The 16,565-nt window shown below is 47.9% G+C and overlaps 1 non-coding gene across 1 annotated transcript; it reads right to left on the bottom strand.

Annotated features, from left to right (window-relative positions):
* Positions 1–1,588: 1,588 nt before the first annotated feature.
* On the bottom strand, positions 1,589–1,661 carry Trnat-cgu. Its single transcript has one exon. It is a non-coding gene; the product is annotated as a tRNA-Thr (tRNA).
* Positions 1,662–16,565: the final 14,904 nt, after the last annotated feature.

Raw genomic sequence — 16,565 nt, 5'->3', positions numbered from 1 at the left:
TCTGGAAAGAGAAGTGACGTCAGGGAGCACTGTCGGCATCGGTAGGATTTAGTACACACTCAGTGTGGTTCCCGGGGTTCGCTCTAGTGCACGGCGGTCTGTGAAGAAAACCTGGAAGAAATGGACGACAACGCCGCGCTCGCAAACGAGTTCGAGCTCCTGTTCAGCGACCTCACGCCGACTGAACGGGAGATGCTGCTAAGGACGCAGAACTCTGAATTGGCGACCGATGCAGCAATGCTCTGCATTGCTGCATCGGTCGGCAGTTTATGCAAACTAACGTCGCCAGATCGACCGCACATCTTTAGCCGACCTTTCGCGCAACCTACTACTGCACAAAAACGCGGCATAATTGGTGAGACACCAGTTCGCAAAGCGAACACGAGACGACGCACGAAACCAAAACCAAAAGTCCGCCGCCCCCGGCGCTCGTACCTCTTTTTCTTTTTTTTTTTTTATGTCCATGGTTGCTCGATGCTTGTTACGCGCCCGAGGTAGCAGTGCGGGATGCGTTCAACCAGTGACAAACGGAGGGATCGCTTCAGATTCTGCTTTTATACACGGTATGAAACCTATTAATTCCCAACTACAACGTTCAAATAAAATTTTTTCATCACATCTCACCACCAAAATGAAAACCAAGAGCGCGTCTATCGTTTGAACCAATCACTAGACGAGGAGCCTGTTGTCGTCACGCTTCGGCGCACTTCAGTTCACCTTTCTGCCGCCGCCTCGGTGGGGTCTCAGGCATCGTTTCCGGCGCTATTATTACCGCGCCTGTTTGCTCGATTGGTGCGGCACCCAAATTTCTGTTCGGGCTAGAACTTGGTCAACAGTATCTGAGACGTGCCTGACATCCATTTCAATCGTCGAATAAAACTTCGAAACTGCCTTCATGGTCCCTTTAACCGGCTCAATCACTGTGCGCGATTGGTTTAGTTGGTGATGCAAACGCACAAAAATCAATTAGCGCCGTGACGGTGCACATTCTACGCTACTTTTTGGCCTCCGCCGTATTGCATCGCAGGCTGCGGTGGTACTTAATATGAAACAAAAAATAGAATTTATATTGCACCACCAAACTTCTTGTGACCTGTCAAGAACCAGCTGGAATCCCCTGTATTACAATCTTTGATGTCCCGTTTACAGTGTTGCCAGTAGGGCCTCCCAGCCTTTCGGAGCAAATTCGGGAATTCGATAACCTCTTGGAGGAAAAAATATTGTGACTTGTAATTTTGGTTACTAGTTCAGATTGTCTCTAATCAGCCTTGAGGCAGAGCAATGCGGAGAGCAAGTCGCCTTCTTCTTGCGAAGGAGTTGTGGTGACGTCAGAACGACGCCGAGACAGGATTGGCTTTGTATGAAAAATTTGTAGGTAGACCTCAATGCTAAATGCCTTGAGGTCTACCCACAATTAATTTTTTTTATCAGCCAATAAGAGGGATTATAGTGCAAGTAAATGCAAAAGGTGCAAGCGAGCTGGACAAGAATGACAAAAATAATCTCTGGGGAAGGGGAACAAGAGGGACAGAGGACAACAAGAAATCTCCAAACACAGCTAGGTGACTGGAGCACGACCGAAAAAATCCGCCTGCTCCGGGTATCGAACCCGGGACCTCTCCATTACGGGTGGAGCGCTCTACCAGCTGAGCAAACCAGGGGTTAGACGTCAGTAGAGCAAACGGGTTTTACCAGCTGCCACCAGTCTAATACCAACAAGGTTGAAGCTTGCCGTTTAAGGTTATGATTATAATGCAATTATATGCAAAAATGCAAGCGAGCTGGAAAAGAATGACGAAAATAATCCCTGGAGAAGGGGAACAAGAGGGACAAAGGACAAACACAAATCTACAAACACAGCTAGGTAACTGGTGCGCGACCGAAATAGGAGCTCGGCATTCTGACATCATCGCGACCCCTTTGCAAGAAGCAGACAAACTTGTGCTCCGCATACTTGGCCCAAGCTCTCCTTTAAAATGTATTCTACATTAAAAAAAAAAAAGTGGTCCACATCAAATCGATAGTGGTGCTTTTCGCGCAGGCATCGGAACAGGGGTGACGCAGGCGGTGAACGAGGCGCTGCTGTCGATGCACTTCGAGAACCGCCGCAACCGGGCCAGCCTGCTGGCGTACGCCGGGTCCACGCTGGCCGCCCTGGTCTACCCCGGAGTCCTGATGGCCCTCGTAGACATGTACGGTCTGCACGGGGCGCTGCTCCTCACGGCGGGGCTTGCCCTCAACGGGCTCGCTGGATCCGTGATGCTACGCAAGTACGCAGTTGCCTTGCTACACCTCGTTGCGATCGGAATTCCGAACGTGATCAATATATACAATATTTTTCAACACTCAAGTCCGTGGTAAATTACAGCAAAGACAGAGCCACGATTTGCCAAATCAATTTGGCAAAACGATTTGCCAAATTGCCCACTATCACTCATCTATCTTACGTGTTCAGCTGACGTCCAGCTCAACGCTATTACCAGCAGTCCTGGATGGGTGCCAGGCTCCTTCTTCGTGGCTGAGATTTGTGCGTCCTTCCTTGAACTTCTCTATTCATTCCTCCGCGAGAACCACTTTCTCTGTTCTGTGCAGAATGTCTCGAAGAAAGCTCGGCGCCGTAGTACATATCCTTAGATCTCAAAGTGGCACTGACAGCCTAAACTTTGTATTTTTTACTGCCTTAAACGCTTCAAAGTGCCGTCATATTACTGCAAAAATTGAAACGCCAAAAACAATTTTTTTTTATCGCGCCAAATGCGCATTTTAAAGACCGACGTACACTTCGCGCTTTCCTCTTTTTCCCACCTCTTCCTTTCCTGTATCCTCCCCCCTTTTTACCTTGCCCCCACTTGGCTCCCCTCGCAGCTTAGGAGAGGGGAGCGCTAAGGGGATTATCTTCCCTGCAGAAAACCGAGGTTGTACGTCTGCCTTTAAACAAGCGCGCCCTCCTCTCTTACCCGACACCTTCATGCGGTCGTTGCCTCTGATCACGTGTCGCGAGGTCATCAGTGGTTGAATGAGCAGAAATATTGAAGTTATTAAACTGGCATATTTATAACATTTAATAATGAAATCCGTGAAACATATTTTGTACGAACGTGGCTTGCGCACGACGACGCTGGTTTTGAAATCTAAAAATCAAAATCTGAAAGTGGCTTCATCGTCACGTCGGCGCGTCGGCGTCATCTTTCATCGTCTCTTTGCCTTTCGCCATTTTGCCTTTCGCCACGTCGGCGCCATTTTCATCTTTCGAAATGGCGCCGCCATTTTGAAAGATCAAGATCGCTGACGCAGTATTCCCCATCGACGATATGTGAATTTCGCTCATAGATTCGACCCGAGCGTTGCGTGAGCACTCGACTTGGACTCGTGATAATCAAGAGCTGGAAAAACATCCGGGTAGTGGCCCGTGTCCAAACGGTAAAATGACGGAAGTAGCCGAACGATAACCGTGTCTGTAACTCAGTGCGTGTCCTGTATTTTGCCAACCCCAGCGCGTGGATATATGATCAACATTGCAGGCATATAATCAGCTCCAGGCCACGTAAACTCTTGTTCTTGCTGCGAGTTGAGGAGGGTAAACGCTGCTCGTCTTTCTTTTGTTTTTTGTTTGTTTTTTCTGCGAATTTTGTTGCCTGTTGTGAAAAACAAACGCACGTTTTATAGATCATTAGTGTCTGGGATTCGCTTTAAGCGGTATGCGCGAAATACAAAAATTGGCTTCAGGAACCACTATTGTTGGTTGTCTATAAATTGTGAGGGGATTCCTCATGAGACTCACGACGCAGCTCTCTGTGAATACGACGACGCAAACTTTGAGGAAACACTTCACTTTAACGCGATAGCGTTAGGGATCACGTGTCGCAGTAAATCCGGTGTCGGTGGCGTGCCGCGAAAATTCTGATTGGTCGATAGGGTCATGACGTCACAGCCACATGACCTCGCGCGGGCATCTAAAACAACGCCCACGTGAAACGTGACTTCACTCGTGGAATGAAAGTGAATAAAAAACAGGACACGTGGTACGAATTAAAGGTCGCCGCATGTCTCAAATGATTTTACTCAATAAAGCAAGTAATTTGGCGTAAAGAAACATTTGAAAAATATTAGGCGCGATCCTAACCCACGACCCTTCGTTTGCGAGCCGGACACGCTACTAACGAGGCCACGCAAGGCATGCTTGCACGGCTTGGGAACAAGCGGGAGTTTATATGTTTATATGTTCCGCTATCGCGTTCCACTCTTATTAGGAATGGTTTACAACGGAATCATTGATGTCAACACGACTGCAGCGCGGTCGTTTCTGTGTGGTCGTTTATCTTCTGTCTCTGTGTAATCATTTCATGTTCAAGCTGTTCCTGCCATACGGCAGCTTGGATCTCTGAAGCTGCTCACGATAGCAACCCTCATGTTTCTTTTGCTGGCAACCGCGGGAGACGATGAAATGAACCCAGGCCTTGTTACAAATGCTCAAAAAATAGACAGACTTCAAAGCGCGATAGACAGTCTGATCGCAAACTCAAACCAAAATCAAGAAATGAATGCTATGAAACTTGACCAGATAAACAACGGCATCGCTGCCCTGGGTGCACGCGTCACGAACCTTGAAAAACAGGTGCAGCAAGTAGCGGTTTGAAGGAAAACCTAAACAATGAAAATGCCTCAGTTTAACGTGAAACTTTAGCCTTACGTGAACAAGTCGTGGCACTTGGTGACACGATAAATGACTTTGAAAATCGAATGCGAAGAAATAACTTAATCTTCAAAGGTCTTCCGGAAGCAGAAAATGAAACTTGGGACGTCACAGAAAGGATCGTGACTCACTTCGTGAAGGATCACCTCGGAATTTACTTGGGCACCGTCGAAAGACCACATCGTCTGGGCCGAGAAAAAATTGGAATAAATCGCCCAATCACTGTCAAGTTTCTTAGTTTTAAAAGCAAGGACGAAGTTCTTCACAACGCCTTCAAACTAAAAAATGTGGCAGCGGCCAAGGCTCAAATACCCGAAGACTTTTCATGTAACGTTCAATTTGCAAGAAAAAACCTGTGGGATTTTGCCTCCCAATTCCGAGAATGCAACACCCGCAATAACATCCGTTTTGATAAATTGTATGTTAACGACTCGTCCTATGTTTATGATCACGCAAGTGGATCGGTGGTTTCTTCTCGTGGCCCCAAAGAAAACACGATGCCACAAGAATGACATAACAAAAAGAAAGCTTTTCTATCGCCTAGCCACTGTCGCCAACTTTTCATTTCTTGTCGCAAATTTTCGCGGCATCTTATCAAAGCAGGATCAATTTGAGATTATTACGTCTTCCAGCAAACCTGATATAATTCTTGGCACCGAAACTTGGCCAACGTCTGATATAAGCAACTCTGAACTTTTACTGAGTATACAGTATGTCATTTATCGCAACGACCGTAAAACCGCAAGTGGCGGTGTTCTCATTGCCGAAAAAAAAAGAAAAGACATTTCTTGCTCAGAAATACAAATAAGTTCTAACCTTGAACTTTTATGGATTCGGGTGCAGTTGGATTTTTGTTCAGTGATCATAGGTGTTTGTTATCGCCAGTGGCGTACCAACTTGTTTTAGAGCGCAGGTCTTAAGCGCCGTTCACACTCTTGCGACCGAGTAAGACAGAGAGAGACCAGACCGGTTTTTAAGCTTTTTGCGACTTCTTAGAACCGGATGCTGTGCAGCGGAGCTGGTTCTAAGAGATCGCAAGAGGCTTAAAACCGGTCTAGTCTCTCTCGGTCGCACTCGGTTGCAGAAGTGTGAATAGGCCTTTAGGGTCCCGTTTCCGGCTTGTGCGGCGTCGACGTCGGCGTCGCCGTCGACGTAGTCGCGAGGTCACCCCGAGGTCACGTGACTCCCCAGGTCACGTGACCCCCCCCCGAGGTCACGTGAGCCGTCCCCCAGGTCACGTGACCCCTCCCAAGGAGGACAGGAGTGGAGGGAGGTGGAGGAGGCGGAGGAGGGAGGAGGAGGAGACGAGGGGAGGAGGTTGGAGGCGGAGACGAGGGGAGGAGGAGGTGAAGGAGAAGGAGGGAGTGGAGGAGGAGGAGGGGAGGAGCCGTAGCAGGCAGGATTACGAAGGGAGGAGGAAGGCGGGGTATACCCTCCTCTCAGTACCCTTCCCTCCTCTTCCTCAAGAGCTGCGCTCTAATTCGGCGTTACAGGGAGTTGTAAACGGCTTTCATTTTTGAGTAAGGGGGGGGCATGCAAACCAGACCCCCCCCCCCCTCCAGGGCCGGGGGACGGTACCCTTAGTATGCCTTGGGCGCCGCTGGCCAGTATTTGCCCTGCCCAGTGGCGGCTGTTTCAGGGTGGCGGGGGAGGGGGGGGGGGGGGGCGGGGGCCAGACACATGTCTGGCCCCCCCACTCTGAGAACTAGGGGAAGGGGGGGCAAGCGACCCCCTTGCCCCCCCCCCCCCCCCCGCCCCGGGTTGGTACGCCCATGGTTATCGCCCTCCCCATACTGACCAAACCGATTTCAATGACTCGCTGCATAATTGCCTTGGTGATTTAATGGTGAATATTTCTAGTCACTACTTGGTTCTCGGTGGTGATTTTAATTATGCTGGTGTAGACTGGGCAACATCAAAAATCTATTTCGAATTGTAATAATTCTAGCCAAATCCGCGATTTTTTTATCTCTTTTAGAAACGTACGTGCTCCATCAGATTTTCACGTCGGCGACTCGCGACCGAGCCATCTTAGATCTGTTCATTATCTTGAGCCCAGAATGTGTAACATCATTCGCCATTATGGAAAGCATTAGCGATCATTCTATTACACATGTCGAAACGTCTTTTTGCTTACGAAGCTCTAAAAAGATAAAGAAACCGATATTCGCCTACTCACGCACGGATATCGTAAGTTTATTCTCAGCCATGGCCGAATTTGAGCGTGAATTTGCTGCCTCATACACGGAGCGTTTTACCAGTGAAAACTGGCTCATCATAAAAAAAAACACTTGGTGAAATGCTTTCAACTTCTGTTCCTCGATTCACAGTGGCAACCGAGGATTTGTCACCAAGGTTTGCAAATAGCATAAGGCGCCAACTAAACGAGAAAAAAAAGATTTTCTCCAAGGCTAAACGAACGGTACAAAACTTGAAAGTATAAAACAAAGAGGACGAGTACGGGAACAGGACATCTTTGAAAGATGTCCTGTTCCCGTCCTCGTCCTCTCTGTTTTATACTTTGAAGTTTTGTATCTATTAACCAACACGCTCGTTTTCAATTGTAACTAAACGAACGGGTGATTCTGTTGACTGGACATCTTACAAAACGTTCTCAAAACAACTTAAAAGAAATGTAAAAGATGCTAAGAAACACTTTTTTGTGACCCTGCCCGGCATGCTTTCAAGTGATCCCCAGAAATTTCGGAAAATTCTTAACCATAAACCGAACAGAAGTCAACGCACATTTACAAGTCGGCAGAACGAAAAATGATGTTGATGCTGATAATTTGCTGAAAACATTTTTCTGTAGCGTGTATACCCGGGAAACACATTCATTATCCCAATACGTTATTACAACTAATTATCCGCCTATGCTGCCCAACTTGTTTTATAGAACGGCATTCTCAAAATAGTAGAAAACCTGCCCACGAGCAGTGCACCCGGCGATGATGGAATTCCTGCTAAATATATAAAAATAATCAAGCATGCAGCTTCAAATATTTTTACCAAAATATTCCGACGATTTCTAAACTCCGGCTCAGTCCCACTTGACTGGCGCTACGCCAAAGTCATGCCGATGTTTAAATCAGGAGACTATTCCGATCCTACGAATTATCGCCTCATTTCCCTTACCAGCATGCCATGCAAACTCATGAAACGTGTTTTGTATACCCATATCATATCTCACCTAGACTATACTTCGTTTCAGCTTCCGTGCGAGCGTGGCCGATCTTATGAGCCGAAGGGCCAATCAAACAGCGAAGGAGGCACAACGTCATGGCGTGCTCTCTGCAGTTGATAGGACCAGCCGGTATTCGCCGTCTCTCTGTGCGTGCTCCTCCGCCGGCTAGCCCTATCAAACGCAGAGAGCACGCCATGACGTCGCGCTTTTTGGGCTGCTTGATTGGCCCTTCGGCTCATAACATCGGCCGCGCTCGGACCGAAGCTGAAACGAAGTATAGTGTAACGTTTTTTGTTATTTTTTTTCTAATCAACATGGTATTCAAAAATGTCATTCGCGCACAAGTAAACTTATCGAATTCATTACGGATCTTCACTTCAATACTCATCTTACTGCTGGAATCGATATCATCTTTATTGACTTCGCTAAAGCATTCAATAGTGTTCCTCATCATCGCCTTCTTCTTAAACTTTTAGGTCTACAAATTGATTCTTTCGTCATTAACTGGATTTCTTTCTTCCTTGAAAACAGAAAACATTTAGTCAAAATTAACCAATCATTACCGCGTCCATTCACTGTTGCATCCGGGGTACCCCAGGGTAGCGTTCTCGGTCCTCTATTGTTTTTAATTTATATAAATAACCTTCCTTCCTTCCATAAACTCCACCATTAGGTTTTTCGGTGACGATTACGTTATTTACCCAACAATTACTACAAAATGCGATTCAACTCTACTTCAAGACGATCTAAATACTATATCTTCGTGGTGCTCTATTTGGCAGATGAACATACACGTTCGCAAATGTAAACGAATTTCCATCACTAAGTCCTCTACGATAACAAAATCTCAATATTCATTGTTATCACAGCACCTGGAACATGTAGCATCGTCTAAGTGCTTGGAAATACATTCTACAGACATACCATCATGAAACGACCACATTGAATGCATTACAAGCAGTGCCTTGAAAACGCTTGGGTTCTTGCGACGAACATTGTATCTTGCCCCACCTAAAACAAAACTACTCGCATACAAGTCAATAGTCCTTCCCAAATTAGACTATGCATGCACCACTTGGAACCCCCACCAAACTTGCCCTCTTCAACGACTAGAATCTATCTGAAACAAAGCACTAAGATTTATATGCAACAACTACTCACCGGACGCTACTGTCTCGGCCTTAAAAACTAGCAATAATTTCTCTCCTCTAAAACTAAGACGTAAAAAACCTCGGCTGTGCTCTTTTCAGAGTATCTATTACAACCATTCGCCTTTTAAATCAGTTTATTGCCGCCCTGCCAGTTTTATATCGCCAAGACTAGATCACTCTCGGGAACGAGAACCATTCTTGGTTCTCGTCATACTGAGATTACGCTGAGCGAGTGCACCAGACCGTCAAGGGTTCAAGTCTCGCGCCACAACGATGAGATCATCCGGACGACTGCGCGTCCCGTTTTAGTGCTAGTGCTACACTACTGGAAAAAAATGTTTTGGTTTGACAGAAGATGAACCGAAGTATACTTCGCCGCTGACGCCGGGTCCAACAAAAGGATCTCCCAAGGGTAACTAGCAATCCTCGCCGGCGACAACAATATTTTTACGCGCCTGACACGCCTGACAATAAACCGTTTTTAACAATGAGGAGGTCTCCCAGGCATGGATGGTCGGAAGGAAGCGAAAGATTACGGGAACAAGCATCGTCGCTCGTATTCAGTTGCAGCTGGAAGCGGAAACGTGCTCCCATGAACGGATTGTCCGCGCCAGGGTTTGTGCGCGGGGGAGTCCGGCTTTGCAAAGGCGTATGCGCTGACGACAAGGCGACCATGGGAACAGGCGCCTTGTCGTCAGGCTGTCAGGAACACTTTTCCTTTCTCCCCCTTATTACTTTGTATCAGAGACTGGAATTCATTACCTGATCATATTGTTCCTGACAGCAATCCTATTTCATTTAGAGACCAGTGTTCACTATTGTATAATTACTCACCTTAATTACGTTTTTGTATAATAGCTTTTGTGCTTTGTTTTTGCTTTATTATTTCTTTATTTCGCTTTGTTCGACGACAGTGGGTGCGTCCGCGATTACAATTCACTTTTCCGTGTTTTCCTATTCGGTTGTTGTTTGTTATGTTTTTTTTTTTTTTTTTTTAACCTTTGTCATTTGTTTTGAATCTCCCCTCATGCAATGCGTCCCTCGAGTGCCCTTGAGGTGAACAAAATGAAATGAAATTAAAAAAAACATTGCAGCTTTGTGTGTGTGTCTATTCATCCTGTCCTTGTGTAATCGTTTAATGTTCGAGCTGTTTCACCACCATCATTGACCATGTACCAACTAGCTCAACCCAAGCCGATAGTGCTACGTAGCTTGGGCGCAGTTATGTGAGTGTGTGCTTACTGCCGCTCCGTGTATGCGCGGCACGGGGTTACCTGCTTGTTAGGACGACGTCAAAGGCGGCGTCTGCGACCTCTAGGACGACCCCTAAGGTGATGTCAAGGACGACCTCTAGGATGACGTCAAGAATGCCGTCTAGGACGACGTCTACGGCGACCTCAAAGACGATGTCAAAGACGACGTCTGGAACGATCTCTAGGACGACCTCCAGAACGACCTCAAGGACGACGTCTAGGACGGCGTCGAAGACGACGTCCTAGAGAATGAATTTAAATACGATGTCTAGAACGACCTCTAGGACGGCCTCTAGGGCAATCTCTAGGACGACTTTTAGGACGACCTCAAAAACGACATCAAGAACGGCGTCTAAAACGACCTCAAGGACGGCGTCCGCATTCGCATGGCGCCTGCGTATGGGACCGTCGTGCGTCTGCTGTCGTCTTGCGCATGCGAAGGCCCGCGAGGCTGCGCGGCGCCTCCGTATATGCGCACCGCGCATACGCACGGCGCATTCGAGGCCAGAGAGCGTGTCGCAAAAACCGGGTGAAATTGCTAAAGAGAAAACAGACTGGCACGGTGGTGCCATCCATTAGGTGGCCCTTGAACTGCATTTCATTATGACGGGTTAACAGCGAAGTGGAATCTCCTTTCACCTCTTTCCACTTTAGCATAGTGAACGCTAGAGAGGGGGTCGCCTCCACTTCAGCATTCGCTCTGCTTAAGTGGAAACAGGGGGAGGAGATTTCACCTCACTCTTAACCTTTCAGAGTATAGCGCTTTCCTGTGCTTATCACTCGGGCGAAAAAAACTGAGTCACTGTGAGGATATTTCGCGAAAGAAAGCTACTGCGCACGCTTAGAACGCCTTCCACAGTCCAGTTGAAAAAAGATGGCAGCGCGCAAAAATGCTCTTATTGGACAGGTCTATGAGCGAAACTGACTACCGAGGCGCACGTCACAAAGACGTAACAGAAGTTCTTGCAAGCTAGAATCAGAAAAACCACGAATCAAAGCAAGCTCAAGACAAACCAAGAAAGTCGGAAGCAGGACAATAAGGGTGGCAATTTTAAATTAACTTAATAACGACTCCTGCACCGGAGTGTTCTGCGGCGAGTGCTGACCAGGGGCCCTGAACTCGTGAGACACAAAGTTGGAGACGAAAGTTCGCCGAGCGCACCGATTGAACGCCGGCGACAAAAGCTCGAAGTCATCGTTGTAAAAACATGAAAAATTAGTGAGTGCGCAGGCGAGCTGGTGGATATTGATCATGATGTAGAAAACCCGAGACTGTGGTAAAAGCAAAGAAACTTGGCCGAAGAAGAAGGACAGGGGAAAAGAACGTCTCAAACTCAGCTAATGCGTTTATTTCCTCAATGTCTTGTATATCCACAACCTGACCACCGACGTCACAAGGTCAACCTTGTGACGTATAGATAACAAAGGTTGACCTTGTGACGTCGGTGGTCAGTGGTTAGGTTGTGGATATATAAGACATTGAAGAAATAAACGCAGTAGCTCAGTTTGAGGCGTTCTTTTCCCCTGTCTTGCTTCTTCGGCGAAGTTTGCTGCTTTTACCACAGTCTCGGGTTATCTACATCATGATCATCGTTGTAACAGCTCAATCGGCGCGCTCCGTGAACATCTGCCCCCAACTTTGTGTTTTGACGAACTTAGAGCCCCTGAACTGTTCTTACTAGGTATGTTTTTGGTCTTCTAATTGGCATTTAAAAAAAAAAAAAAAAAACGTATTATTCATTCAGTTGGTACACTTCTATATTTATGTATTTTAAATTGGCTTTAAGTCTGAAATGCTAACGCAAGCGAAAACAGGAATAACTTTATGCCTATTTTTGTTCCAAACAATATTGGCAACCTAAAAATCTGCCATTCCTGGTTTGCCCTTGAAGTGATTTTATGCCGTGGATGGTACACCACGCGACACTATGCAGGTTCAAAGGTCCATACTCAAAAGCCTTGCGTACGCGTGAAAATTGAGGATCGGAAGTGCACATCTGTAGAACGGAATAGAAGGGCTAGCGCATTGTGCACACGCGCCACGCTGTGGAATTTGCGTGATGGGCTTGCGTGTTTGCGGGCCCCTTGCGTGATGCGCTAGACAGGCCTTGGGCCCATGCGAGCGCACCAGTCACCAAAACAAATTCGAGAAATATGAGCATAGTTCATATGTCCTCAACTCGGAACCTGAACAAGCGGCCACGTGGCCTAGTGTCTATCCTATGCCGCCAACGTTAATCATTGTAAATCACTAAGATGGGCAAAGTAGAAAACGCGTTGCTGCGCTCCAGGCATTGTTAGAGTTCGGCTATTCTCATCACCGCAGTGGTTGGACATGAGCTACTACCCGAGTGCCCACCCAGGCATTGATTGTTACGAACCGAAGTTTATACTTTGTTTCGGCTTAGGTCCGAGCGCGGCCGATGTTATGAGCCGAAGGGCCAATCAGGCAGCGAAAGAGGCACAACGTCATGGCGTGCTCTCTGCAGTTGATAGGACCAGCCGTATTCGCAGTCTTTCTGTGCGTGCTCCTCCTCCGGCTACTCCTATCAAGTGCAGAGAGGACGCCATGACGTTGCGCTTTTAGAGCGCAGCTCTTAGGGGCCCGTTCCCAGCCTGAGCGGCGTCGGCGTCGGCGTCGGCGTTGGCGTCGGCGTCGCCGTCGGCGTCGGCGTAACCGCGCCCCTCCCCTCCTCCTCCCCCTCCTCCTCCCCTCCTCCTCTTCCCCCTCCTCCTCTTCCCCCTCCTCCTCCTCCTCCCGCCTCCTTCTCCTCCTCCTCCCCTCATTGTCTAGTATGGTGCGGGAGGGGTCACGTAACCTCGGGGGGAGGGGGTCACATGACCTTGGGGGCGAGGAGGGGGAGGAGGAGGAGGGCAGAGGTCCGGGGGGTCACGTGACCTCGGGGGGAGGGGGTCACATGACCTTGGGCGGGGCGTCACGTGACTTCGGCGGGGGGAGGGGAGTCACTTCCCGGGGTCACGTGATCTGGGGGGGGAGGGAGGGGGTAGTCACGTAATGCTTAATTTGTTGTTTTAGGCGGTGAAGAAGAGGGAGGGGGTGGAGGAGGAGGAGGGGGAGGAGGACTAGCAGGCATGATCACGTGGGAGGAGGAGGCATATACCCTCCCCTCAGTACCCTTCCCTCCTCCTCCTCAAGAGCTGCGCTCCAATTCGGCGTTACAGGGAGTTGTAAACGGCTTTCACTTTTTTCTTTCTTTACTTTTTCCTCAGGTAATTTGCTCTTTGCAAATTTTACAAAAAAAAAAAAAAAGCACCATTTGTGGGAAACGCTGCGCAAAGTCGTAGCGCGATAGGTTAAGAAACCGAATTTTCCGGTCGATTTAAAGAGCCTGGCGTCTCCTTGTAGCACCCTGTAGACAAGAAAAAAAAACATTCAGGCTGATTAAGGTAACACAAAACAATACAACGCTTTGAACCGCGACAGCCACAAAGTGATACCTTTGTTTTAGACAAAAAGCTTCTGAACTTCTATTTTAAAAGGACACAGGAAATATTTTGAACCGCGACATAAAGAAAAGGCTGCACCCTTCACGCATCATTGTACACTTTGTTTTGTAACATCACACACACAAAAACAAATATTTTAATTCGTGACATACAGCCAAAGTTGCACCTTTGACGCATCGGTCTACACCCTGATGTATACCAGACAGGTTGTAGAGTGACACACAGCACTCTACACCCTGTCTTGTAACGATCAAGGTGCGGAGTGATGCGTCATGGGTGCAACATTGACTGTAAGTCAAGGTTCAAATTCATTTTTTAGAGCTTAGCTCTTAGGCGCCTGTTTAAATGTTTCGCGGAGTCGACGTCGCCGTCAGCGTCGGCGTCGGCGTAACCGCGCTAAATTTAGTGGGACAATTGATGTCACGTGACCTCAACACCAATTCAATTCCCCGCTAATTTAGCGAGGAAATGCAGTTCCTCCGCTAGATTTAGCGGACAAATTCAGAATATTGACGTCACGTGATCGCAACACCAATTCAATTCCCTGCGAAATTTAGCGGGGATTTGAATTGGCGTTAAGGTGAAGTGACGTAAAATTTCCCGCTAAATCTAGCGGAGAAACTGTATTTGTTCATAGGTGTCGTGACACCAAGTCATGTGACGTTATTTCTCCCGCTAAACTTAACGGGAAGACTGAATTGGTGTTGAGGTCACGTGGTGTCAATTTTTCAGCTAAATTTAGCGGGGAAACTGGGAGGAGGGGAGGCTACGTGGGAGGAGGAGGAGAAAATGAGAAGGAGGAGGGAAGGAGAAGAGGAGAAGGACGAGGGGTGCACTCTCTCCTTTTTAAGCTGCTTGATTGGCCCTTCGGCTCATAACATCGGCCACGCTCGAACCGAAGGTGAAACGAAGTAAAGTGCTCACGCAGTTCTCGTGTCTAATCCATGAGCCGCGCTCGACTCTCGTCAGGCGGGTGGTTTCGTTCCCGGAATTGCGTCATCAAGCTTTGCGAAGGAAAGACTGAAAGGAATAGTCCCTCTTTACGCTCGCAATTTGCAATTTCACCGCGATAAAGAAGCTTCTGAGTCAGTGGCGGTCTATGCGAGTATAGACCCCTTTTGAAATTTGCGTGCCGTTTATTAGAAGCTCGGGACCACTGCACAATGGCGGCACAACTGACATCGTGGAACGTGCAAGTCATTCCATAAGATAGAGAACGTTGGAGCGCTTCCAAGGCTAGGAGCCGACGAGCCAATCTAACAGCGTCGAAAGTGCAACGTCTCTGCGCTCATCACCTCTTTCTGTCTGTGTATACTTTCTGCTACTCCAACCAAACACATGAAGTGTGCCGGAACGTTGCAATATAGTCGACATTGTGCAGGGATTTCACAGCTGCCAACAGAGAAAAGTATTTCGAAAGGGGTCTATACTAGGGGCAGTCTAGGACCAGTACGCCTCTGCAAAGTCATGCTCGTTCCAACCCAGTATAGTTTCGGGACCTCTTTAATCTAAAACGCACCTACATCATATTAATTTACAACATGAAGGGGAAAGTTAGTGAATTTCCTCAAGGAGACAGACTTTTTACTACGGTTCCTGAGGTGAATTCGAGCAGAGCTTGATGATGTTGGCGAGGACCGCAGAGCACAAAATGTTATGTGAATGACCCGGGCACAAGCTTTGTGTGTGATATTCCCTAACGTCATGATATAACATGACTAACGTCACGCAACGTTATAAGGTCCCGTGGCACCAGAGTATTACACGATGTGGCGTGTCAGGTGAAGGTGTCGCGTGACAATTCTTCGTGGAAATCTTTCGTGACGGTTCCTCGTGACGGCTATTTGTGACGCTTTTCTCGTATAATTCGGTTGATAAAACACGTTCTGCGCTAAAAAAGTCAACACGAAGCGGCACCATTGCACCAGTCAAAGTTAGGTGCCTTCATGTGTACGCTTCTGGTCAAGGCTACGAGCTCGCGCCGAGAGAAGCTGTTTTGTGTGCTTCTGAGCGAAAAAAGGGAGATTGTGCCACTAAATGACCTGACGTCCTCGCTAACTCTACTCCATAAAAATCTAGTTCACATTCCGTCTCGATAGCGCGCTTTCTGCCTTGGAGAACACTTGGTAGCTCGCGTAGTGAAAGCCGGGGCAAAGGGCAACGATCGAACACCTGCTGGAGGCGAAGCTTCTACTGGTTTCATAACCTGTCACTGACTATGAGTAAAGGCCCGTTCACACTCTTGCGACCGACTTCGACCGAGAGAGACCAGACCGGTTTTTAATCCTCTTGCGATCTCTTAGGACCAGCTTCGCTGCATCGCATCCGGTCCTAAGAAGTCGCAAAAGGCTTAAAAACCGGTCTCGTCTCTGTCGGTCGTACTCGGTTGCAAGAGTGTGAACGGGCCTGAACAGGTACAGATCCAACTGGCGTCGAACTAAGCTTGAGGAGGGGGACGGGAAAAGACTTCGATCCTTCTCTCCCTCCTTTTTTTCTCCTTCTCAAACGTAGGGCGACGCCAATTGGATCTGCATAAACAAGTGGTGTCCAGACAGCCCTGGTGCAAAATATACTGGTGTAGCCGGTATATGTTTTTTTTTTTTTTTGAGAAGGGGGATTTTATTTAGAGGGTATGGGGTGACTATGAAGCTGGACATTAAGACTGTGTGTGTGTGTTGGGGGGGGGGGGGGGAAGGGCTAGATCGTTTCGGGGGAAGAGGGCAGGGGTTTGAACCCTGAACGTTTCCCCCCCCCCCCCCCCCCTCCTCTTTCTACTCTACTGCGGCACAAAGCTCCAGAGTACCAATGCCGCCTAG

Source organism: Ixodes scapularis, unplaced genomic scaffold (assembly GCF_016920785.2).
Source record: "Ixodes scapularis isolate PalLabHiFi unplaced genomic scaffold, ASM1692078v2 ptg000658l_1__unscaffolded, whole genome shotgun sequence".
Lineage (NCBI taxonomy): Eukaryota > Metazoa > Arthropoda > Arachnida > Ixodida > Ixodidae > Ixodes > Ixodes scapularis.
This window is presented reverse-complemented; position numbering and strand designations above follow the sequence as displayed.